This window comes from Ochlerotatus camptorhynchus, unplaced genomic scaffold, assembly GCF_037179485.1.
Source record: "Ochlerotatus camptorhynchus isolate MF236.1 unplaced genomic scaffold, CSIRO-AGI_Acam_v1.1 ptg000146l, whole genome shotgun sequence".
NCBI lineage: Eukaryota > Metazoa > Arthropoda > Insecta > Diptera > Culicidae > Ochlerotatus > Ochlerotatus camptorhynchus.
In genome coordinates, this window is record NW_027040636.1 from 2,030,940 (window position 1) to 2,057,247 (window position 26,308).

General features: G+C 37.8%; 2 protein-coding genes across 2 annotated transcripts in view; both read right to left on the minus strand.

The window, feature by feature from the left end:
• Nucleotides 1-17,550, minus strand: part of LOC135700990 (uncharacterized) — a 39,489-nt gene extending 21,939 nt beyond the window's left edge. The window contains exon 1 of the mRNA XM_065221687.1: nucleotides 17,108-17,550. The gene's annotated coding sequence lies outside the window, so the exon portion shown is untranslated. The remainder of the gene's footprint in view (nucleotides 1-17,107) is intronic.
• Etf-QO (electron transfer flavoprotein-ubiquinone oxidoreductase) overlaps nucleotides 1-26,308 on the minus strand; it is a 476,511-nt gene that overhangs the window by 359,724 nt on the left and 90,479 nt on the right. The window lies entirely within an intron of this gene.

Here is a 26,308-nt window from a genome sequence, read left to right on the forward strand (position 1 = left end):
TGTACACAGGTGTGTAACTGAAGCACACACCACACGGGCAAAAATATTGTCAATACTGCCTGATGACTGTATCAATACAGCCTATGACGATGACGCTGATATTGATGATGTGAATACAGAAAAATTGTCATTCTCGATGTATTGACGTCAATATAAAATGTATTGACAATACGATTATTGTCAATAACATCTGTCGTGTGGGGTGCACTTGAGATAGTATTCTATGGCAGTGACTTGAGGAGCAAATCCTGGATAAAGAGCTCCGTGTGCTAAATCAATGGGTACAGAAGTTGAAATGAACGAAGGGCCATTAATGCGACAAGTAAGTCAAACGCACACTTCTTTGCCTAACTTACCACATGTGTGGGAAAACTCGAAGTATCTCTTCGAATCTACAGGCCTGTAGATACTTCGAGTCTCCCCACACATGTGGTGGGTTAGGCAAAGAAGTGTGCGTTTGACTTACGTGTCGCATTAATGGTCCTTCGTTCATTTCAACTTCTATTCAATTTTCAGACTGCCGTACTCTAACGGAACTATCAACCTATCCTCTTCAGAACTTACTCCAGTTAATAAATTATCACACTATAGCTTCACGTTGATATTAGTATAGCATTTCCAACCAACTCTGAAAATCGTAAACTTCACGTATGAAGTAACAAACAAAAAAAAAACACTTTGAATGCTTTATATTATGTTGACAACTGTTCATTTTTTTAAAATTGTTTTTGGCCTTTTAACATTGGAAAATGAAAATACAAATATGATTTACTAACAAAAGCATAGAAACAAATTACTGACAAAACCTAATTGCCCGACCAGACCCGATTGAGATTTTTGGCTCGTTTATACTTCACATCATGACTGATCAAACCATGTTAAATTTGGCTGCTAAAACCTGCAAACTCAAAAGAAATTTAAATTGAAAAAATTGTAATTTTTTGCCTTTAAACCGGTTTATAATCCAAACAAAGCTATATAGACTACCGTTGTCTTGAGCAAAATTGTGTATTTTGAGAATATTAAAAACTTTGTAAAACATACCACCCCGTTTATTTGAGATTATAATACAAAAAATGACAAAAAAGCGATTTTAAGGTGCTCCTATCAAGAATTCACTTAAATCTTGTAAAGATAAAGATATATAAGCTTAGTGTCTTGAGCAAAGTTTCATAAAATTTGTTTTTCTACAACATTGCTGAAGACATAAAGCTATTATCTCGAACCAGTAAAAAAATAGTTTTTGCAAGTGTAATACCAGCTTAATAAATATTTAGGTAATTATTTCAAAAGACTCGGACCATTATTACGCGAAACTTCTTCCAAGACACCAAGTCTTTAAAACGACGATAAAGGGGAGAAAAAGATATTGACCGTCTTTTTTCAGAATGGTCCCACTGTGCGACTGGGATTGAACCCAGGCCTGCTGGGGTGAGAGGTAATCACGCTTACCACTACATCACCGGCACCGCTAAATATATGACGATAATTGATCATCGCAGTTAGGCGTTTATGATTCTAAACGCAATCTCGATGCTTAATTTAAGGGAAATATTTCAAAAGGCCCTATCCAGATCTGAAAGCTGTACAAAAGGTGTTACAATCAAAATGATGAGGGATGTTCAGGTTTTTTTTTAAATAACACCCTTAATATTGAACAACCAATGTTGATAGATAGAATATGCACTCTATTTTTGAAAAAAATATCTTATTCTTGTAAATTTACAAATGCCTCTTTGATGGCAAATTTCTTAAATAAAGGAAGTAGATGAAGAATAAAGGCCCAATCGCAATGACGGCGGAAGCGGAACGGCAACGGCAGGGGAAAAGCCCGATCTGAGTAAGCCTACTTGTCGGATTGAAAACTGGTTAGATCCAAATCGACTTCGGTTAGGCATCTTGATGTCATTAGTGACAACTGTCAATCTTTCCGTTTCCGTTCCGCTTCCGCCCACATTGCGTTTGGGCCTTAAGTATGGTCACTGGGTAATAACACCGCAACATAAAGCAATGAATGTTTCATCCTGAACACTCCTCGGCAGGCTTCCAAATAGTACAGCCTCCTCGCGACAGTTGGTTTATACCTGAATTGACAGTTGATTTGTGTGCTTTACTGCCGCTTGCTACCGTACGTTCAGATCTGAATTCGAAGTGTATTGGTAACAGCGCACGCACGAACGAATGAAAGCTGTAAAGGGTGATACGGTCAAAATTTGGTCAATATCAACTTGACGTATTTCTTTCAATTTTGCATTTAAAAAACCTGAACACCCCTCATTTTGAAGGTGTGTGTGTGTAGAATGTTGCTCCTATTTTGATTTTGGAATTCACTCTTCAGTTGTCAAAATGCCGTCCAAGCCAGAAGAGCAGCGTATCAAAATTTTGCTCGCGCATCGCGAAAATTCGAGCTACTCGCACGCAAAGTTGGCAAAATCGCTAAAAGTTGCCAAATCAACCGTTACAAATGTAATTAAAGTGTTTGGGGAACGTTTGTCGACAGCCAGGAAGTCTGGATCGGGGGGAAATCGAAAACCGGAAGCCGCTGAGACGACAAAGAGAGTTGCCGGTAGTTTCAAGCGTAACCCTAACCTCTCTCTCCGAGATGCCGCAAATAAGCTGGGTGTATCGTCTACAACCGTGCATCGAGCCAAAAAACGAGCCGGACTATCGACTTACAAGAAGGTAGTGACTCCAAATCGCGATGATAAACAAAATACGACGGCCAAAGCGCGATCCCGGAGGCTGTACACGACGATGCTGACGAAGTTTGACTGCGTGGTAATGGACGACGAAACCTACGTCAAAGCCGACTACAAGCAGCTTCCGGGACAGGAGTTTTATACGGCAAAAGGAAGGGGAAAGGTAGCAGATGTTTTCAAGCACATGAAACTGTCAAAGTTCGCAAAGAAATATCTGCTTTGGCAAGCCATCTGTGCCTGTGGCTTGAAAAGCAGCATTTTCATAGCTTCCGGGACTGTCAACCAAGAAATTTACGTGAAAGAGTGTTTGAATAAACGTCTGCTGCCTTTCCTGAAGAAACACGGTTGTTCCGTACTGTTTTGGCCGGATTTGGCATCTTGCCATTACGGTAAAAAGGCCATGGAGTGGTACGCCGCCAATAACGTGCAGGTGGTTCCCAAGGACAAGAACCCTCCCAACACGCCAGAGCTCCGCCCAATTGAGAAATACTGGGCTATTGTCAAGCGGAACCTAAAGAAGACCAAAAAACTGCTAAGGGCGAGCAGCAGTTCAAGGCAAACTGGCTTTCTGCAGCGAAGAAGGTGGACAAGGTGGCTGTACAAAATCTGATGGCAAGGGTCAAGCGTAAGGCCCGGCAATTCGGATTTGGAAAAGCGGAAGCCTAACTGAATATTTTTCCTGAATTTTATACTAATTGAACTTGAAAAAGAAATTTAATTTGATTTTTTAAATAAACGATTTCACCGATTTACACGCGTTTTCCCTTGACCAAATTTTGACCGTATCACCCTTTATTAGAACAGTCGCATATATACCCGCTTTGCTAAAATCATCGTGCTTGGAACGTAGTGAACCGAATGGGCTGTATTTATACATTTCTTTATGACCAGGTTCTCAATGTTTCTGTCGTCATAACAGCCTTCACAAACCGACGACATCCCTCAGCTTACCCAAGTGGCTGTCACGAAAAGGCTGTCACGAGACATTATATACAATTGATATACGGCAGTGGAGTATGGAAGAAATCCAGAAGAATGATCCCGAACAGATATGTCGGCCCGATGTCGGATCAATGTAAGGTCAATTTATGGTCAACGTCGGCCAAATGTCGGGTCGATGTCGGGTCAATTTTGTGTTTATTTCGGGTCAATGTCGGGCCAACATCGGGTTGGGGTTTGGTAGAAGTCAGGTTGGTGTCGGGTAGGCTTATATTTTTCGCCGGAGACCGCGCGTTTTTAAAAAAATATCGGATGAAAATTTTGCAATGGGCAGCACGAACGTGATAGCAACCGAACGAGCTCCGGCGCCACACTGGTAGTGTAGTAGCAGTCTTACGACATACAAACAAAATTTCAAAGACAGCAGCAACGAATCGGCAGTTCGACGGACTGCTTGTTGTATGTACGAGGAACGTTACGAATGACCATCCGAGGCTGTCATAGCCGAACGAACAAAATACATGAATAAGAACGAGCTGTCGTGTACTGCACAAGACGGCAACGTTGCATGTCGTATAACAGCCTCACTGTGGGCTGTCGCTTGTAGCTCAATCTCAAGGCTGTCGTAGGGAAAAGAAAGCGACAGCCGTTGGAATACTGTCATGAGGCGGTACTTTTGGTATGCCTGCTCCTCGGTCATTTATGTGCAGTTGAATTTTGCAAGGCAAAACTCAAAAGCAAATAAACTCAAGCATTATATTTGAGTTTTTGATATTTCCGAACACTGTTTCTCCCTAACCTCGGGTAAGCCGCGAGAATTCGGCCCAACTCCTTCTAGACATAGAAATAAGTGAATTATCGGCTTCGTATAGCAGACGCGATTGAGCCTTCCAAATAAACGAATTCGATTTAAAAAAACACTGTTTATGTTATATTTCTCTATGACATAGCTATTATAGATATCTATTTATTACATTCAGTGTTATAAAATATAATTTTCCTGTGTACATAGGATTAAATTTCCTTGTGCAGTTTTATTCGCGTTCATTTATTTGTGAGAAATCAGGATAACCCTACAAGTTTCAGGACAGATTGGCAAGGAGCGAGCCGGGTTGTCACATTCAGAAAAAATCTTCTAACTTCAGAAAGATTATTTGAACTTCTGAAAAACTCAGCAAACTACAAGAAAATTATGTGCAAAACTCAGCAAACTTCAGGAAATTGAAAAATTCTGTAAAATTTAATGAACTTTAAGAAAGCTCTGTGAACTTCGGGAAAGATCTGACAAATTCAGGAGAATTCTTGGAACTTCGATAAAATTGTGCGGACTTCATGAAAGCTATGTGCACTTAAGGAAAATTCTGTGAAGTTCAGAAAAATTCACCGAACTATGGGAAAATTTTGTGAACGTCTGGAAAGTTCTGCTGAAACTTCATTCAGCAAATTATGTGAACTTCACGAAAAGGAAAGTTCTCCTCTCTTGGACATCAGAAAATAAGAAGTTCAGAAATGAGGAAGTTTTCTACTCATCAAAGAAATTCTGTGAACTTCAGGTAAGTCCTATGAAGGGGTTCAAATTAGGCAAAGGCAATTCAATAGAAGTTCACAAAATAATTTTGTCACAAAGAAATAGTTCCATGCATGTGTATTGATTAACTCTGATAACTCTAACTGATCCACAATTTTTCGGTTCGCCTTATAATAATTATTGTCATTTCAGTTTGCATTTATTTACGCTTTATAGTGCTCATTACAATCTTCCATACGTATTGTTAAATATTAAGTAGCTGTACTACTATTGAAAATCAATAAAATATTGTTGATAGTAAACAAAAACCTATTTTAATTAATTCAATACATTTTTGTAGTATTTCTAATCAATACGTGTTAGAAACGTCTGAAATCTCCATTGGAAGCGTCTAGAACCTCCTTTTGAAATTTCCGTTGAGAATTTCTGTAATCCCCATTGGTATCGTCTGGAATTCTAATCTGATGTGTCGGTCGGCTGGTTCAATAATTTAGGTTAAGTTAAGCGACTGTACTACGTTTTCATCCTACGTTTTGACTCTTTATGAAGTCTGCTTCCAGGAAAAAAATTTTTTTTTGATTATGTAACGCGGTTTTTTTACACGTTTTTTAACTATTTAACGCGGTTTTGTTTCCACGGTACGTATTCCCTTGTAAAAAATCTGAGCGTACAATGTTGTGCTTTAAATTAAAAAAAAATATACATGCTAAAGTTTAATATTCCTAAGTCTAGAAATACATCTATCTTGAATTGATGTTCTTGGTATCTGAAAAAAATATATAATTTAAATTGGCTCATGTATCTCTTGTATCAATTGTTTATAACTTTTGGATTCCTCGTCGAGAATATCCGAAAACATTATGATAACGTTTTTAGTAGCAGTCGGGAACGTCAGGAATCTCTATCGGGAAGGTGTCACTAAATACAATTTAGAAACAGCCTTGTGGCTGGTTTGGTCAAAATTGAGCAATTTTTTAGTGTTTGACAAGCATCTCAATAATTTCGTTCCGTTTTCCCTTTAAAACATTAAAGTTATAAAGTTCGTGATCAAATTCTAAGGTACGATAAGAATTTGCTGTTCTTCATGTAACTGTTCGTTTGTCCCGGTAAGCAAATAGCAACGAGCTTGGTTTCAGATTCGGCTTGCTTGATAATCACGAGAACTACAGACTTCCCAAACTATCATAACTTAATGATCTGAAGGTATTTCTGAAAGAGTTTTGGAAATTATTGTAGTGAATGTTTCAAATTATTTGATTCGCAGTAGTTCCAGAAGTTGTGGGAATTCTGGAGTTCTGGTGCAAGAATCTCTGGAGATTTTAGGGTATGGTATTATTTCTTAACAGGCTGATATCGCATTTTCTGTACATCATTGGCTTTCGAGGTCTTCGACAGTATTAAATGGAAAAGTTTGCCCAAGACACCATGCTTCAAGGACGCTCCGTTCAAAAGACCCAAGTAACCAACAAGCCCGCTAATTCGCCTTTTAGCAATATGAGGCTAACATAGGGCATGCTAAGCTTTATATTAGCCGCATATTAGCCTTGTATTGCAAAAAGGCGAATTAGCGGGCTTGTTTGATACTTGGGAATAGAATCAAGCATCACCTATATGGCGTAAATATGAGCTAATCGGAAACCCACAAAAGTTGGTCCTTTCTAAACTGAGCAACTTTATCCAAGACCGCAAATCTGTAGGAAGCACATCCACGGCGCTAGAGGATTTGGCCACGCTACCGGCTCCGGTATCCCGTGCGCGTTAGATTTTTTTTTGCATTGAATTTGTGTATTACTAATTAATATTTTGTTTAACATAATTAGTCGACATGTACCTGACATCGAAATCCTTCATTGAAACGCATGTTTATAGACTTTCTATTAATGTTCTAATATAAAGGATGAGCCATGTAGATGTCATTTACATACGATTGAAACACCTGCTGAGCCGAGGCTAATCTTCACGCCGGCTTGTCTAATAATCATGCGTTGAATCAATAAAAAAAAAAGAGCCACCGACTATAATTTTTCACTTTCGCTTCACCACCGTGCGCTCTTCCTGTTGCACCTTACACGCCGGGCTCACCCACTCATACTCTCCGTCGTTCGTCCGTTTCATAAACTACCTCTCATTAATATGAGAAGGAGAAACAGCAAACTATACATCTACAAAGTTGGGTCAAGGTTCCAGTCAGCCAAACGGCAGTCAGTGGGTTTCTGAGGCTGTTGGCCCGGTTGTTGTAAAGAAGGCAACAACGCAAGTGACAAACGACTTTTTCTGAACCTGAAGCAGACACCGGCGGCTTGCAGGGAGGTTGTTGCGCGGAGGACTCCTTCGGGGGATTCATGTGTCTCATGTAATAAAACTTGTTTTGCTTTAGTGAATTTCGCGCATCATAAGATTGACTTTCGTGCATGCCGTCTAAGGTTTAAGCGGGAGTCGTCGTGTGAGGAGGAGACATGCAAGTGGGCAAATCCATCGCACAGCATGATCGCAACCGGGTATGTATCATCTCACTCATCGATAAAGGCACATCCACATACATAAATGTATATATTGAAGGCAGGCATGATCACATCACAAAATACCATACGGGAAGAAGTAAACGCTTTCAATTACTTCCGACCATCAGTGAAGATGATGTTACTGGGATGCCTTTTCGATTTCATGTGGTATGTGCATTTATGGAATGAGGCTCGGATTGTTTTTAGGTCACTCCGAACCACGCCAAAGGATGCTGCTGTCGAGAGGGAGGTTTGTACACTGTTTTCGGTGATGCTGCTAGGAGGTGGAGAAGTTCATTGAACTATCGCTTATGACAAAAGTGACCCAATCAAGGAGGGTAATGCGTCAATATATTTGGTGAAATTTTAGCCAACTGGTTTATGAGTATAATGTATTCAGTCATACAGGATCGGAATAAGTTTCACATGCCCATAGACAAAATAAACATCATCAATCAATCGAAAAAGTGGAATTTTGAATTCCAAAATGGAAAAGTACTACCTAGTTTTTAATCCCTTGATTTGTTTTCCGTCGATCTTGTTTTTCGTGCTGAGCACCAATGCTACCGACGCCAGGGAGGCAGCTCCCACACCTGGACCCTATCTATCGACCCATCAACGCATGAACCGGAGACCAACGGCTTTACCAACAATCAATACGAAACTAACGATTTTAAATTGGCTCTCTACTTGACTAGCCTATTGGTCCCAAGCAAACGATTAACGTACCCCATTCTAGTTAAAATTCTAGTACTACGCAATATTTGTTTTGATTCGCTATGAAAGTTTGACAGATAAAATGAGGAGTTATAGGTTTTTCCTATGTTTCGAGGGGTGAATCGATTAGCTTGGGACCGAAGAGAGTACCAGAGCTGAGCCAAAAAGTTGAGCACGTTATTTCGGGACCTTCTAGTCTTAGAGTTACCTCTATGGCTTTACTTCCCTTCCAAAGGAAGACGTGATCAGAGATGTTATACCTCAGAGCATCCCGGCGGCGCCGACTGGGATTGAACCCAGGCCTGCTGGGGTGAGAAGTAATCACGCTTACCACTACACCACCGGCGCCGCTAAAGTACTACCTAATTTTGATTCTTAATTTGTATTCGAATATCAAGAAGCTCTACAAGTACGACGTTTATGATGTGGATATGTTAAGGTTTTATTACTAATTGATACATACGATAAAAAGAAAATTTCACAATTCTTACTCTATCGAAAAAAAAATGCTATCAGTTTCACAAATAAACCACTTTTATGGTTCTTTATTTTGACCACAACTCTTGATAAATTGTTATATCGGTGCTGGGTCAACTTAAATTTGAATTTGAAGTTAAGGACATGATTGGATGGAATCCTTCCACTTCACGTTTTCAGGAGCGTGGTACTTGCTTCTTGCATCATATACTTTTTTTTTTCATTTTTAACTTCGTACATAGGTTGACAGATTCAAGCCAATGATGGATTAACATAAAATGAAAACTGAAGGTCACAAATTAACAAAAAAAAAACACACAATCATTCACAGTTCACATAGCTAAAAAAAAGAAACGTCACCGTGGCATCTGTCGTGGCAAGAGGAAATCAAATATCGAAGAGATTTGATTGAACAATCACTGCTGCCCACCTATAGCACCGTTTATGCCATAGTTTGTGCGACGAAGTGGCAATCTCAGTATAACGTTGTTACGCAGGTTAGAGGTTGTATTGCGGCGAACATGGCCCTTGATGTATCTCTTTTAGTTCGGAGAGGCTTCAGATCGATCAGCTGGCAGCGACTTCCAAATTACATTTATGTAGAATTTTCAACGCAGTAGTCATTTATTCATTTACAAAGCTAGACAGGTTTGACAAACGGTAAGGTCTTTTGGCTAATGTTTATCGTCACGAAAATTTGTGCATTAAATGACCAAAGTGAATGGTAGTCGGAAGACAATAACCGGAGTCGGAGGACAATAAGCGTTAAGATCAGAGTTGTTAATCGATAAATTATCGTCATCGCCGTTGACGATAAAGTCTGATAAAACATAGTGGGCGTGAAGTTTTATAAACGTCAATGTTCCTCCTAATAAGCGGTTGATCGAATTCTTCTACGAGAGTTTTTTATTCTGTATACAGTGAACGGTAAAATGTCTGGCGAAAATATGTCTGGTGATAAGTGGCAGAAAATAGCATGGAAAAACTACGAAAAGTTTATTTCCATTAAAAAAACAAAAACCCTAAAAAAAAACTTTGAAGTAGTTTGTTCTATTTGCTTGCCGGATTTGAAGGTTTTAAGCTGCGGATACTCTTCTGCCTCGAATGTGATGTCCCACTTGCTAGTAAGTAACCAATGCAGTACCAAAGTTGAAGCAATTACAGGCTTGTTCTATGGTTTCACTGTTTTTTTTTAAATCAATTTTTTATCATCTTATAGAGAAAACACAAATGAACTCAAGAGAAGGTGCAGAAAGAACTGGGAATTGAGCATAAAAGAATCCGATTAGTTCGCGACGATATGATTACCCACATTATTATAATTAAATAAACGTGTTTTGGTATGCATACGAAAGACATTATCCTACAAAAATAGTAAACTAATAATTTCATACCTTAAAAAATGGGCCATAATTATATGAATATGAACTGGATGCAACTTTTCCAGCCAAATATTGCCATTCATTCACGTATTCGTAATACTTGCATTACAAAGTTCGATCAGTTGAGTTCTACTCAGGGCATAAACTTTCAATACATGACTACACTAACTGTAATTTCTCGCAACCACTAAAAACAATTACGATCCGTGCTTCTACAATCACATTCAAGACTTTTAAAGACGAAATTTTCTTTAAAAATAATATCAATTGTATCGTTAAAAACGCGAGCCGTGAATAATTTTCTAAGATGAAACTGTTTTCATTACCTTATTTCTACACACCGCATAACGTAGTTAAAAAATGTCTTGTTTTGTTTTTCAAGAAAAAAAAAATGAAAGTAAATGAACATACTAATCTTCTATGAGCAAACCGGTTGGACATTATTGTTTCCGAGTGAAACTTTGCTCATATGTTGATTACTAGCCAGGGTTACATTTTTCATTTATATGATTATTTTTCTCAACCTTTGAAAACGGCATATCGAAAAATTGATTATAATAAAAAAAATATCCAAATGACTTCTATGATCAAACTGACATCTATGAAGAAGTGGTAGGTGATTAAATGTTCGTTGAAAAATAAATACACTAAAATAAAAATAAATCAGAGATTTTTATCAATAAATAATAAAACGTTGCTTTTCTCGAAGGACACAACTTGGTGAAAAGTGTTAATGGGTTATTTGTATTTGAATTTCGAAAAAAATTGTAGTTTTGTTCATTATTGCAAAATATTAGACAAAAATATTATTTGGTCATATGAGTGACCATTTCCATGTTAGAGCGCTGTTTAATTACTTTTTTTCTACTTGAAATGTAATTAAATTAATTTTATCGTTTTCATAGTTTAAAGACAGAGGACATTGCGTCATTGGTTGCATATCGCATGTTGTTTTCATTTTTTTTATTACACATTATATAAAAAAAACCAGCAATGTGCGTTTTTTTTGTGTTTGTTTTTGGGAGGTTTTTTTATTGTCAAGTTTTGGGTTTTCGCTCAATACTCCAGCGTCATGACCATGTTACAGTCTCTAAAAATCAATGGAGACGCATGGTAGAATAGTCACATAGGAGTATTGAGCGTTAATCCAAAGCTTAATTACTTCAAAAAATATAACTCAAAAAAGAAAAAAAAAGCACATGCCAAATTTTTATATATGTTGTGTAAAAGAGCCAAAATTTTCGAGGAAATATATAAAAACATATTCCGCCCTCTGTTTACAAACCATGAAAACCATAAAAAAACAAACACCATCAATGTTTTTCAATACAAAATCCCATTTTTTAATATCATTATATTTATATATATTTGATATTTTGAGTTATAAGTTGAGTTCATAAGTTATACATTTTTGAAAAAGTCATTTAAAAAAATTTATTTTTTTAACCTCCCTTAAATGGAAATGATTTCTCTAATAACAAAATTAAAAAAAAAATACGGATCTAATACTATGCGATGAGGAACAAAACTACCAATTTTCACGAAATTCTAAGAACCACTATATCGTTTTGCTATGGAATCCCTAATAAAAATAACCATAAAAAGTGCTTAACGACGTGTTCGGGGTATCATCCAAACCATTTGGGGAATAGTACGAACATGTGGGTTATCGTTCGTTTATAGTATTTGTTTATTAGGGATGGCTGTATAAGTAAACAGGGTGTCGGTGGTAGAATTACCAACCTAAACATGTATAAAATAGGTCCATAAAAGGCCGTGATGTCAGATTACCGAGTCGTCGATTTTTTCTTTGGACGTGATTCACACTAACAAATACTACTTTGTCCCAGACCGATAGAACATTATCCTCATATGAAAAAGGCGAGCCTAAGCTTCTTATTGTATCAACGGTACTGATTTGTTTTTTGTTTTACACCGTGACAATGTTGACATTGTAGTTACCAATACATACAATACAATACAGTACAATACAATCCATACAGTACAATACAATACAGTACAATGCAATATAATACAATACAATCAGATAGCAGACTTTATAATATTGAAAAGTTGTAATAAACATATAAGGTACACAGGGGCAAGTTAAAATACGGGGTAAGTTGAAACGGAAGCCTTAACTATATGGAAGTGAGTTTTCACTGTCATTATTTTTACAATATAATATAATCTTAAACGCATTCTATGACTGTCAAATCAGGTAGTTACAAACAAACTAGCGTGCTCATTAGCTTTGTTTATTTTAATTTTATATGAAATATATAACAAACATTTTTTACGCATTAGGGTGAATCAGCCAGTAGTGGAGGAGCTAAGGCAATTTATTTATTAAAAATTCAATAAACGTTGCACGTACAATTTTTATACGTTAAACTATATCTTTCAATCTGTATTTTGCTGGAACAATACTATATCGTAATTAAATTGTAAACATTTTTCGAAAACTTGTCCTCCATCAATAGGAACACTGTTCTAGTAGTAATGGTAGTTGCTAACTTTCGTTCCTATAATAGTGGGTTCCACTATTATATGCACACTATCAGGTGCAAATGAGTCAAAATCATAAGGAAAATAGATTTTTTTTCCATCATTTTTCTTTTTCCTTTATTTAACGTCGGTCTCTGTTCCGCAATCTAGTGCCAATCACCGACGGACATCGATTGCCATCCATTGACGGCAATCGAATGTACAGGAAGGCAGCTTCCACACCTGCGTAGGATATCGCACCCATTCAACACATACATGGGCCGGGACCAACGGCTTTACTTCCCTTCCGAAGGAAGACGTGACCAGAGATTGACGTGCATTCTGGTTGTCTGGGAATGGAGACTAGTTGGGGTGATGATATAGAAAAAAAAAACCCCGGTTACAAATGAAGTTACAAAAAATTTCCTCAACATCTCAAGATTATCAACTTGCCCACATTTTTACACCCTATGAGGCAAATCAAAATGAGTACAAGGGGGCAAGTTGTAATGGTGGATATCCCATTCTCAGTACTAGAAATTAGTTCAATATGTTGAAGGATAACCAAAAACAGCGCTGGGTGCCTCTAAAAAAACTAAAGTATTGAAAAATTAAAACTATTATTTTTACCACAAAAAATGGAGATCGAGTTATCTTTGGTATAGGAAATATTATTTTTACCATAAAACTAAATCCTCAGGTTTTTTTTAGCTGTTTAAAAGCACATTAAGCTTGGTTTTAACTATATACACTAATATTTGCCTGCATAAGCTGTTTTACATTAAAAATGTATTGTTTAGAGACTCTGTTCGATGTATTTTAATACTTTCTTATTGTTGCAATTTACGACAATACATAAATAAAGGGTGTTACGATTAAAATTTGGTTGACTTAAACTTGACGCATTTCTTTTAATCGAGCATTGAAAAAACCTGAACACCCTTCATTTTTAGGTGTGTGCTTCTATTTCGATTTTGAAATTTTCTCTTCAGTTATCAAAATAGCGTCTAAGCAAGATGAGCGTTGCACCAAATTTTTGCAAGCGTATCGCGAAAATCCTAACTACTCGCACTTCAAACAGACAAACGATCATTTTATGCATGCATCTACTTGTTTTAGGAGAAAATAGATGAGAATTTTCATCATAAAACCAATATAATATATCTTTTAAAACTTACCCCACTGTATGGGGCAAGATAAAACAACATGCACCATATTTGTCGCCTCACAATGTTTTTTATCTAATCTATAATTTATTGTTTTTTTTTCATGATAGAGGACGCTTTTATGAAACTTTTGGAAAAAACATTCGGTTTATGTTGCTTTATGATTTTTCCAGAGAGCTTTAAAGTTTAACTTTGAAAGCCCGTTTCAGCTTACCGCGGTGTACCTTAAGCGAAGTTTAATTTAAATCGGAGAGAGTCGATAATTTTTTAAGCGATTTGGGCTGAAAATGCACTATGTTTATTAACTTTTACTTAAAATAGTTTTAAAACAATCTTTTTTAGATGTAAATTATTATCATCGAGGCTTATGTTTCATATAAACGAACTAGTTAGTATAAGCTAAAGGACTACTTAAATTAGCATTTGATTTGTGTCTCACTTTTCAGAATTGTTACGCTAAATCTTGATTTTTGAACATTTTTAGAGTAATCTTCTCTATCCATCCGCTTTAGGAACTTGTAGTTCACCAAACAGCTGTCTATCACTGTATACCCATCTTTTCAGGATCCTACAACAATTTAAAATGGAATTCAAAGCGGTGTTACATGCTGACCAGTTCAAAAGCTGGATATTTGCAATAAAAATAATGTTTTTGACTCCTTTCTCACATGAATTGTGGCATTATTTTGATAGAGGTTGAAAATGTCCTCTGTAAATGGCTTGAAAACATCGTCCAGAAGTTCTTAAAAGAATTCAGAGATCATTTAGATTTTGCTATTGACGTTCATATTTATACGAAATAAGAACCCACATCATGAAACTAAGATGTCCAACATTTAAATTCAAACGATCATTTTATCAAAGAAGAATGCATCCACATCCATCCAGAAGAATGCCCACTAAAAATATTGATCTGAATTTTTTTTTTTCTCCTTAATGCCACAATTTTCTTATGTATTTTAAGGGTTCAACATTCAAGGTTTTATCAAACAAATTATCGTTCCCAAGCACACACATATAGCCTCGTGATAATGATTAAACCTCGTAATGAGAGTTAAACAAGGTGTGGGAAAGTAAATAGTAATGAAATCCTACTGCGCTTAAGCCATGTAAAACAACAATATCGATATGTTGGATTCTTATGCAGTATTCATGAAATTACTTTGAAAAAACAGCCATGCGCTCATAGGAATTTCGCTCACTGCATATTCCTGGGAACACCTTCATATGTTGTTGTCCAAGGAAGCATTTTAAGCTACCACATCCTGTTTGTGTAATCTCCGTCCTGTTGTTGCTGTTCTGTCTGTTTCCATAGGGTTTTTGATCTAATTTCCGTCCTACTAAGCACAACCCGCGCTTTACCCCCCTTTTTTCAACGGGTTTGAACAAAAAATGGAATACTTATGTCAAAGATGACTTCTAAATTTATTCACCTTTCCATACGTACCATTGGATTTCATAAATAGTCACAAATTGTTGAGATATTGTTTAAAATCTAATACTGCTTCTTGATTCTAAATTCGTTCTACGATTTTCAATTCCGTCCTAATGCATTGAAACGCCATTAGATTTTCTTCGTCCTACGGATAAACGTAAAAAAGGGGATTCGCTAGGAGCGCTTCTTTTGTTTTGAGAACAATGAGCGTAAATATTCGTACAATGCGCTCTAACAGGATTTATGTTGTAGCTAATAAACTAACGCATCGGAATAAACTTATCATTGGTTTGTGCACAGTGAAACCATTGATATTATTGATCTTTTGTGATCGATAGAACGGAAATGGGCGATTACGGCGAAGTAGCGCTCTACCCTATATTGTGCTAGGACATTAATTTATCTAGTGCCACCCCATTCATATAAACATGGCTCAACAACTTAAAATCGCTAATTTGATAATGTTCTAAAATGCCAGGTTACACTAGGAAATATTATGTTTTACACGTAAAGTGTAATTTTTTTTGCATGTAACGCCTAAATAATAAGGCGTCAATAAATTTACTTTTATGTGTCCCAAAACAGGCAAATTAATTTCCATACGAAATCTGGTACTGATTATGGAATATGGAGGTTCTTTTTTGAATAAATGTGAATCAGCATTGCTAGTTTAATGTCTCAACTAGCAAAGCTGCTAGATAAATTAAAAAAAATAAATGTTTTGCAAATGTATTTAAAATGGCAAAAAGGTCATTTTTCCTTGGGGGTGTATTTGATCCCATGTTCCCCTATGCCATTGCAATGCACCGGGCTGAATGTAATGTCTTTTATAATCAAGTTTGATTCACAAATGACGATCGCGAACATTTGTATGTCTCAGAGCACTGAAAATTGCAGAGTTATTTCACAAGGAATCCACTGCACAAGCAAAAAGGCTAGTGATCAGAAATACATAAACGCTACAATAAAATCACCAACATAATGAGCATGATGATAGATTTTAAAGCAACAGGCATTATCCGCCCGCTAACTTTGATAGTGAAAAATAGAAAATCATTCTTCTGCTGTTTGAATGACATTTCTCTTTCGGTTCAACTCAACGATGCCTTCCTTAACCACATCTACAACAGGCAACAACAACCTTTTCTGTTACTTCTACTGAGATGCACCCATCCACGGATCTAAACCAGAAGCACAAAGAAGCAGAGATTTTCTCGTTATTCTTGCTTGAAAGTTTTGGTCAACTGATGCATTAGTAGGGTAGATGTCTCCTGTTTCGGCCTTTTTGAAGGTGCACATATTCGGTATATCCAAAAGTTACTAAGTTTCCGTTTTGGTTGTTATACTGACATACATCCCAAGTCTCCTACTTACAGAAAATCCAAAAAGGAGCTCATATGTTGCAAGTATTTCACTAACATACCGGAGACCGAACATAGGAACAGTTAAGCCGTACCTATAAGGAAAATTGTAATAGCCAAGCGAGAGTGAGGGCTTGTGCGACTTTTTCCCCTGCAGTGAAGTAAGTGCAGCACAGGCTGCAAAAATAAACGCAACGGTCACTTCTTGATCGTGGCACGCGCAGTATCTAGTATTGGCAAGATGTCTCACATATGGACCGAGCAAAAGTAAGAGTAAAATCGTAACAGATAACATACGGATGTGCGTTTGTCAAGTACTCCACAACATTTTGCTTTCTTTTGCAGACGCGTCTTCTCGCCCATTTAAAGCGACAAGTTGATATCGACTGACTTGGTATATCTGGTTTTCACTTACACTTTTCTTAGAGAAATTTCATCTATTCCTGATTGTGGCACTGCGAAGAATTTTATACTGTTTGTGTAAATTTCACTGAGCGCTAATCCGTCGAAACGCGCATCACTCCAATAATTACACTTCGGTCCCGTACATTCAATACTTTTCGTAAATTGGACACACAGAAAGGAAGCCCGTTGTTCACCGCTCTTCAGCCGTTAGTAATGAACAAACATCACTTTTTACGTGGACTCGTGCCGCTGGCTGCCAATTCTTCGACTCAACTAGTTCACACGCAAAGAATTATCGCGAATTATCTGTTTGTTGGCCCCAGACACTTCCTCTCGCTCCTTCCCAGGCTCCGCACACGCACACGACGTTGGTTCCAAGCCAACCGAAAGGAGACACAACAGAAATGCAACCGCACAGCTAAACGATCGAAGCTGAACTAAAATCATCGATGGAATAAAAATGATTATAAATGTATGAAAACAACTAACATAAACCAAGCCATGATAAACACAGAAAGCAAGAGAGTGAAACCAACAACGAACGCAGCCAAAAGCAGCATGGGCGATCGCATGGCTCACTGGAGATGATCTCGGTCTTTATGGTTGAATTTGCGCGCGCTAGGCAGGAGTCAAATAGCATAAAAAGAGAATGAGAGAAGAAAAGCACATGTTGAGCTCTCTCATGTTTTGATATCGTTGTTTGAGATAGTAGTAGTGTATTTAAAACACAAACAACCCAAAGACTTGAAAATATCTTGTGGTGCATCATGATACATGCTGTATTTGTTAGAATAGATACTAGAATTTTCAAAAGGACGAGTCTGTTTTTGTGAACAAAGATTCAAACGTCAATTCGTCAAAAACCTTAGTTCGACCACGTAAACTACCACCACATGCAAAACTCACTGGCATGAAAATCAAATCCATGCGCGCATTTCTTACATTTTCTGCATTTTTCATATAAAAATATAATGACAGTTCTTACATATTGGACTGTAGCGTTCCAGATTATATATTTTCGAGAATAGCGGTGCCAGGGGTGTAATGGTAAGCGTGATTGCCTCTCATCCCAAAAGGCCTAGGTTCAATCCCAGTCGGTGCCGTCTGGATTTTCTGAGGCATAATAGCTCTGATCACGCCGTCCTTCGGAAGGGAAGTAAAGCCGTTGGTTCCCGGTCAATGAGTTTTGATGGGTCGATAGGGTAGGGTCCAGGTGTGAGAGCTGCCTTTCTGGCGTCGGTAGCATTTGTACTCAGTACGGAAGACAAACCAAGGAAAAAACAATATATTTTCGAAAATAACCTTCACGAGATGATTGTTTAGTCTCAGTGAATTGGAAAAATCAAACTTAGCCCGACAAATTACCGAACATAAACATTACAACATTATTTTAATAAACCTTCCGACATCCACATTCAGAATCTGTTCATGTGGTGAAACATTACAAATGCTGTAGATTTTCTATACAAACCAGTAGTAAAGTCTTACGTTTCCCGGTGCCATTTGCACGAATGGGTAATTTGGTTCACGAGTTCAAATCTCATCCCGGCAGGGTGGCAACTACCTAGAAAAACCTGGAATTATAAGGGAATTTCAAAAGGCTTGCAAAATCCTGGAACTATCAGGGAATTGTTCCATAAATCAGGGAATTTCGGTAAATTTTTGGAATTTTTGAATTTGTACATATTTTATAATTTGTTGACTGACTTTGTTTTTATGGCGCATAGTTTTGAAAATCCACAATCTTGTATGTTTCTTTAAATCAAAAATCTATAACAAAAAACCCAGAATTTCATGCCCAAGAATCATGAAAATGCAGATGCATTTAAGCCCTAGATCTTAAAACTTTTTCATAGCTGTAAATTTTTGTTTTGCTGTGCCATGGATTTTGTCAATTTTGAAGTCACATAATCTTGGAAACATATTAATCCGAAATCACATTTATTTCAAGCCTTAGAACCATTAAAATTCTACATATTTTCATTCCAAGATTAGAATTTTGAAATTTTTACTAAATACCAGAATTATGTTTTCGTGATTTTCGGATTATGGTTCAGCAGTCTTGAATTTCAATTCCGTTGGTTGGACGATTCGGTACTGGACCGAGAGCGTCAAAACGGCTGAATTTAAGTTTGTTTAGTACTTTATAAATCTTTTAAACCTTCATCTGGAAATCACAAACCTTACCAATTCGGTCGAATACGATGGACATTTTTATATGTCGGAGTGTGCAGAAGTGTGCATTCAACTAAAAAAAAATCAAGTTTCGTAATCCGGGGGAAAATGGATCACCGGGGTGTAATTGATCAACATTTATTGTATCTTTATAGTATTTCATCAAGGGACTCAGATTATTTTGCTGAGATTTTCTTTTTTAAATCATTTTTTACTGAGAAAATGACAATGTAATGTTTAAACTGCTATAATAAAGAATAACAATAATAATAATAATAATAATAATAATAATTTTACTAGCGCTCAAAAGCTTATACCTTCATTAAAACAATGCATTACAGGGCTTCAAGCAACTGTTCTGCCGTGAGATGACAATTTGACGTAAATCCATTTATTTAATTATTCATAAAGCAGATATGTTTGATTTCGTAAATTTTCAAAAATATGACTTGATCTAATGAATGAAAAGCTAAAACTATGATCCTTAATCTATAAAATAGCTTTCGTTTTTTCAGCAAATATATATGGTGGACGTCAATGTTGTGAAGATACAGTGAAAATTTAACTGTATTTCCGGAAATGTATGGCATACGTCACCTTGTCTGTATTCTTCTGAAACAAAATCACGACAAGTGTGAAGTGTTTTTTCTGTGTAATTGAGGATGGTATGTGAATATGTTTGTAAAAGATACATTCACCCAAAAAGCTGAAACCGTAGTCGAGTGCCTTGGACCGTATACCGTCCATTCAAGTTTGCATCGAACTGCAATCGGTTCTACAGTTCTACAGGCAGTTCCGGCTGTCCATCGTATGACTCGATTGACAATCCTCGCATGTGTTGATATTTTGCGACAAGCTCCTGGAAATCCAACATCTGGCGAGGCAGCATCAGCTTTCCACCCGACGGACACTATGCAGCAGCAACTTGTCACCCACATCGAGACTAACACCAGACACCCACAGATTCATTCGCCGGGAATCCTTCTCTTCGCGCATGATATCAACCGTCCACATGATCGTCAGCCGCTCTTTATGTGCCAAATATACCGCCGGAAATCCAGGATATATCCTGGGTGGCTTCAAACACTGCGCAAAATTAAATGATTTTCTAAATTTTGAAATCATTAGATGTTATAATGATATTTTGTCCTTGTTAGGTTAGCTACAAGAAAAGGTTGAAAGGCAAGTGTTTGACAAATATAACCTGTCGATTTTGCTTCCAGAGTGTGACTACCTGAAAGCGAATTTGACAGGTTTTATGTATCAAACACTTGGCTTTCAACCGTTTCTTGTATCTAACAAGGCAAAATATCATTTTAAGATCTAATGATTTCAATATTCAGAAAATCATTTTTTATAGCAAGTGAGTGGAAGTAAGACTGATTCCTGTTCCCACTGAAGACATTTTATCAAATTCAAGAACGTTGCAGGAAAAGTTTCAAGAATCGCGATTCTAATGAGAGATGATAATGCACTCCAAACACTCAAACACGTGCCACTCGTTCTGTAAAAATAGCAGCAATCAGAAATCACTGAAGAAGAAAAAACTCAGCAATCACTGAAAACTCGAAAAAAAAATAGCAGAATTTTTGTCATTCATTTCAAAAATATTCAGTGAGATGCATGGGAAGAATCTACGAATCACGGACAAAAGAATAGAATCGGAATGGAATAAAAAACATTGCGAGGTACGGTTTTACGATTTATTTGTTTATTCGTTTTATTCTAACGCACGTTTTTATGTTACAGGAAATAGATCGAGAGAAAAATAATAAGGTAGGTTCTATTTAAAGTGTGTACGTGTGCTTCAGCACCTTTCACAACGAACAACGGAGGCTAACGCATAAACATCTCATCCTTAAGATCACCGTTCAGAAACGCTTCAGAAGTTCTTCGAGCATAGCATTCTTGTCGCCATCAGAGTCAGAAAGCGCTACCTTCAGTGTTGTATGCTCCTGTTGAATCGCAGTATCGACTCGATATGCTTCAACAGGCAACTAACCCTTCGCAAAGCTTCTTCAAAGAAATTCTCACCCGGATCCATGATGACCTCATCGTATACCTCGGACAAAGGTGGATTCTTCGTCGATTGAGGAACTACCACTTCGTTGCAGTTTTTCATCGAGCTGATGCTGCTCAAGATTTTCATGTCCTGGTTATCCTTCCAGCCTTCGATACCTCGCTATAGCCTATAAACTATAAGCCTTTTCACTTTCACTTCCAGATTGCCCCGCTTTTCGTCCGGTATCTAGCAGAAAACGTCAACACCGAATGGGTAAGCGTGGCTTAGATTCGATTTAATTCCATGCCAGCGTTCATACGGCGTCACTAGAATCGTAAGGCAAGGGAGACCACACAACTTCCAGAAAGTGTATTGCAATACCGCAAAGGCACGATGTTCCCTATACAGAACTGAAGATCCCTGAAGTTCTTAGAGGTTTGCTAAACTGTTACGAAATTGTTTGATCTTCTTAGAAATTCTCTTGCCTTTTTCAAAAATTACCCGCACTTCTATATATAGCAGCTTCTCGAATTGCTAAGCAGTTCACTTAACTTATACACTTACTCACTTCTGTGTTTCTCGCGTGTAGTTTCTACAGCTGGCAAATATAGTATCGTTAAAGATTATCTCGAATACTTTCAAGCTGGCACAAAGTGAAGTAATTCTTCGGTAATTCTCCACAATTGCTCATGGAGGTTACATTTTTCTAAAGAATTATTGGCTCTTTTATCGCTTAGATGAATCTCAACGGGTAGCCCATCTTCTTTCCTTTTTGTCTTCACAAACGTTCAGAATAGTTTAGTATTACGCCGTAGTTTGGTCTGCATACGTTTTGAGTACTTTTTGTATAGAAAACGGTGTAGATTCGGTAGCAATTACTTGCTAACAAAAATAATCGCTTGGTGAATGGATTCCGGGACTGGCTGTATTTGCTTTCGATCTCTCACGCTTCAAGTGTTGTAATTGAGCATTAGACCATGCAAGTTTTGGAGCAGGTCTACTCGGGAGGACTACTGCCGCTCATCGCAAGTCAGTCCCATTTTCGTTTATGTACAAAATGAATATTTCAATGGAAATGAAAGCTAACCACCCACATTTTTATAATATTGGGCTTTGAATGGGCCCATTCAAATATTTCGTAACGCAAGAGCAGGTGGGGGTAGTCTGGAAATGTGTTAACCACCATGTTTTAATTACAGAAAAAGTGTGTGACAAGGAGGAGCGGAGGGGTATTCAAAAATCCACTTTTTTGCTGCAGGATTTCTCTCGAGATCTATCACCGTCTAGTAAAACAGAGATTGAAAGCTATAAACTGACGTATACAAATTATATGCATACCATTTAGATATTTTTTAATGAATAAAATGTATGAGTCCCTCCACTACTAGCTCACACATGTGATTTTCTTGTGATTTTTTAAAATATCTTTTTCTTTCATATCAAGATTCGGGCGTTTGAAATTCAAACTTAAAAAGCAGACAAAATGGATAGCAGCCCCGGACACCTCGCATCCCAAATCCTGCACTGCGCACTGTGAAGTTAACCCGAAGGCCTCTGGATATATTCGGAATTGATCCAAGAAATATTTGCAATTGAACGGAAAAAAACGTTCCTACAACAAACTAAGTTAAAATCCCGTCAAGCCTGAGATCAACCCGAGGTAAGTCCACCGTAGTTGGCATATAAGATTTCAGATGATATCTTTAGTAGACCTAAGGGACCATTCATAAATGACATAACATATGTTAGGCCAATTTTATACCCACTCTCCTCCCTCTTAGCGTATTTTGTTAGTCTTAGTACATTGCCGGTCACAACTTCTGAGACCCCCTCTCCCCCGTAAATGCTATGTAATATATGGATGTCCCCTAAGAGTTATCTGTAGTTGATTTATAAAACCTCTAGACATACCAACACCACTATGTCTATCACATTACCTACCGTCGATCATTTAGTTCGTTCTGGTAAGGCTTACCGTGAGCTAAATTCTCACTATTTCCCACAAATGCCTCTTATTGCTCCATTTCGGGTTCACCGATAGACATTCCGGACCGTCATCGTCATATCAAATCACTATTATAGCAAACCAGTGGTGAATATGACGATGCTGTAATAACCACCTCAACAAGACAGGGACAAATAGAAAACGAATGAGATCAACAACTGACACACTAACGGCGGATCTGATCCTATTGCATCAAGTGATGACCCAATAGTAGAAACATTACTAGTTGGCGCCAGCATCAGTGGTTTAAAAATGCTTCGCGCTAATGGCATAGTTCCCCTGCCGAAGAGCATTCCACAATGATGTCTTGGTTAGCTTTAGTAACGTAATACTATTTGAACTATTCATTTGTCAACAGGATCTTATGAAGCCTTATACAATTAATCCAAAACAGACTAAATCAAGGAACACCACTAAATTGCTGGGATGTTTTTACTTGATTTTTTTCCTTAATTGTGCAATTGCAATTTTATGTATTTTAAGACAAAGACGAAACTACGTTTCCTGCTTCTTGTTTCGGCCCTGCTCTAGCTCTTTCCTATTAAATAAAGTTTCACTCAAACTACCAACTTTCCCTGACCTGAAATTAACTCTATCCCGTGTTTCAAGAATAATGGAGCACATATCCAGAACAACATGTGAAAAGGGCATACAAGCTTTTTGTAAACAAACCTTTGTAGGCCCTTTTCTCACCAACCGCGGGTTGCCCACGCAAACCAGCAATATCATCGGGAAGGGGAAAGTGTCCCCTACCCGGTGATGTTAAAGGTTTGCGTTGGTGTCATATGGGTGGCGAGAAAAGGGCATAAGAAGGTTTGTTTACAAAAAGCTTGTATGCCCTTTTCACATGTTGTTCTGGATATGTGATAAGCCCCGTTAAAAGTACTGAACAAAGAATCCAGTACTCTTAAACTCCCGCCACATACCCTGCCAATCACATGTGTGCTCCTGTCCTAGCTCCTAACTAAACGGAAATATTGCATTCTATTTTTAAAATTTTGCTAATGGGAATATTGCCTTCTTTATTGAAATATCAAATTAAACATAAACAAACATTAAAATCATCAATAATAAAACAACGTAATGAACACTCAATGAAGGAAATACTCCCATTGTATTAAAAAAAATCGAAAACGAACTATTGCGAAAAATGTTAAGCTGATAATTGTGGCCCATTCCACGATAAATTTGGAAGTAGCTAACTAACATGATAAAAGGAGCACATATGTGAGAAGCCCCGTTAAATGTACTAAAAAGTCACCTCTATTCCTAATTTCGATCAAAACCGATTATTACAACCCATTTCGATCGAAATCATAAAAAGGGGTAACTTTTCAATACCTTTAAACTCCCACCACATTCCCTGCCAATCACATATGTGCTCCTGCCCTATCTCCTATCAATCTAATTAAATTTTTTCTGGCTAATTAACTACAATCTGTAATCTAACTAACTAACTGTTATCTCCTAACACTTGTATCCTGGAATGCAACGATCGAGCTCACAGAAGTGGTCCTTCGAACTTCATAAGCTAACAAGATCTTCGATGAAAGCATTCTGCCACATCGATTGGTTTGCTTGGAAGGCACTCCCAATAGGGTAGAATTGGTATGGGCCATCCAAGCACGGTCCCTAAACGAATTTTGTTCACCAAAAGGTCCCTATCCGGTGTCAATGGGTTCCGAGGAATCGTCGGAGCAAAGATGGTAGCTCAAAGTATTCGCTTGTACCCGGCTACAACACCTATACTCTTCAGAATACCTCGGAGAAGCTTAATAATTTCGATGAAATTCGTTGGACCACACACCAGTGAGCTCGATCTAATCACACAAAATCTAAGCCAAACTGCTAGAACAAATTTGGAATTTCCATCAATCCGAGGAACACGGCCGAAACCAAAAAGGTCGAGATAAAAGATTTCCAGTCAAACAACTTATTTACCCAATTTGGGTTTGGGTCACTGGAATTTTGGAGAAGCATCGCAGTAGGCTGCTTCGAAAACGTCAAATTTGGTTCCTCGGTTTGCATACTACAATGTTGACGACGGGTACAGCTTTCCCAAAATCCAGCGTACACAAGATTTGTTTGCGAACGCTGCAATTTGGGAGTTGCAGTCTGCGTACAAGAGTCAGAAGTTCTCGCTGCATACGCCGAAAGTTCCAAAAGATCATGAAATGTTTTGGCGTATGTTTCAAAAACTGCTGACGTTGTCTTGCAACGCTGTACCTCGGCAATTCCTGTTGTCAAAACCGAATCTAATTCAGCTTTGGTACACCTAAAACCCTTACAAAAAATTTGCGGTTCTTTATCAAAATCTACCCTATCTTCTAATTCCATATTAAAATTATTATCTACTTCTTCAAATTCATCATCTAAATTTACCTTATCTTTATCCGTGGTTGAGGCATGCTGAGTAGTTTCAAGGCTGTGTTTTGGCACCGGTTCAACATGCTTCCAAAATCCCTCACCACCCAGCTGTTTGCTTGCCGTCGGAACAAACGGCCGCCGAATGTAGTCACCAACCGGCGACCTTATGTGATCATACTCACCGGTCGCCGGTTGTGTTTTGGCCCGTTCATGACGGTCCGGCCCTGATGACAGCTTGGGCTTTGAAGAAGCCGTCTTAATGCGCCGATACATAGTCGCAAGCTGTCCATCAGGGTCGGACCGCATAAAACCCGGCAAAATAATCGGTTTAACATTCTTGCCGGATCGGGTCTGACCAGCATCACGGCCATTTGTCACCTTTTTTGCAAACATTCTGGACTGGTGGCGTTTGGAAGATTAGGTTGGAGAGCAATTGCAAACACGTCCGACAAAGAAACTACCTCACAAGCCTCTTAAAGGTTGTTAGGAGCAGCGTTACTTATATAGGCTCTTGGAGGGTGAAAATTATGTTAACATGGTGTTGCTATGGTAGCGACTCGATGTCGGTGCGCGTGGGGGGGTAAATCGTTAAAATCGGATGTTTTGATCAAAGTAGGCATGCCTTATTTTTTCTTCACTGAACCGTCATTTTTTTTTCAAGA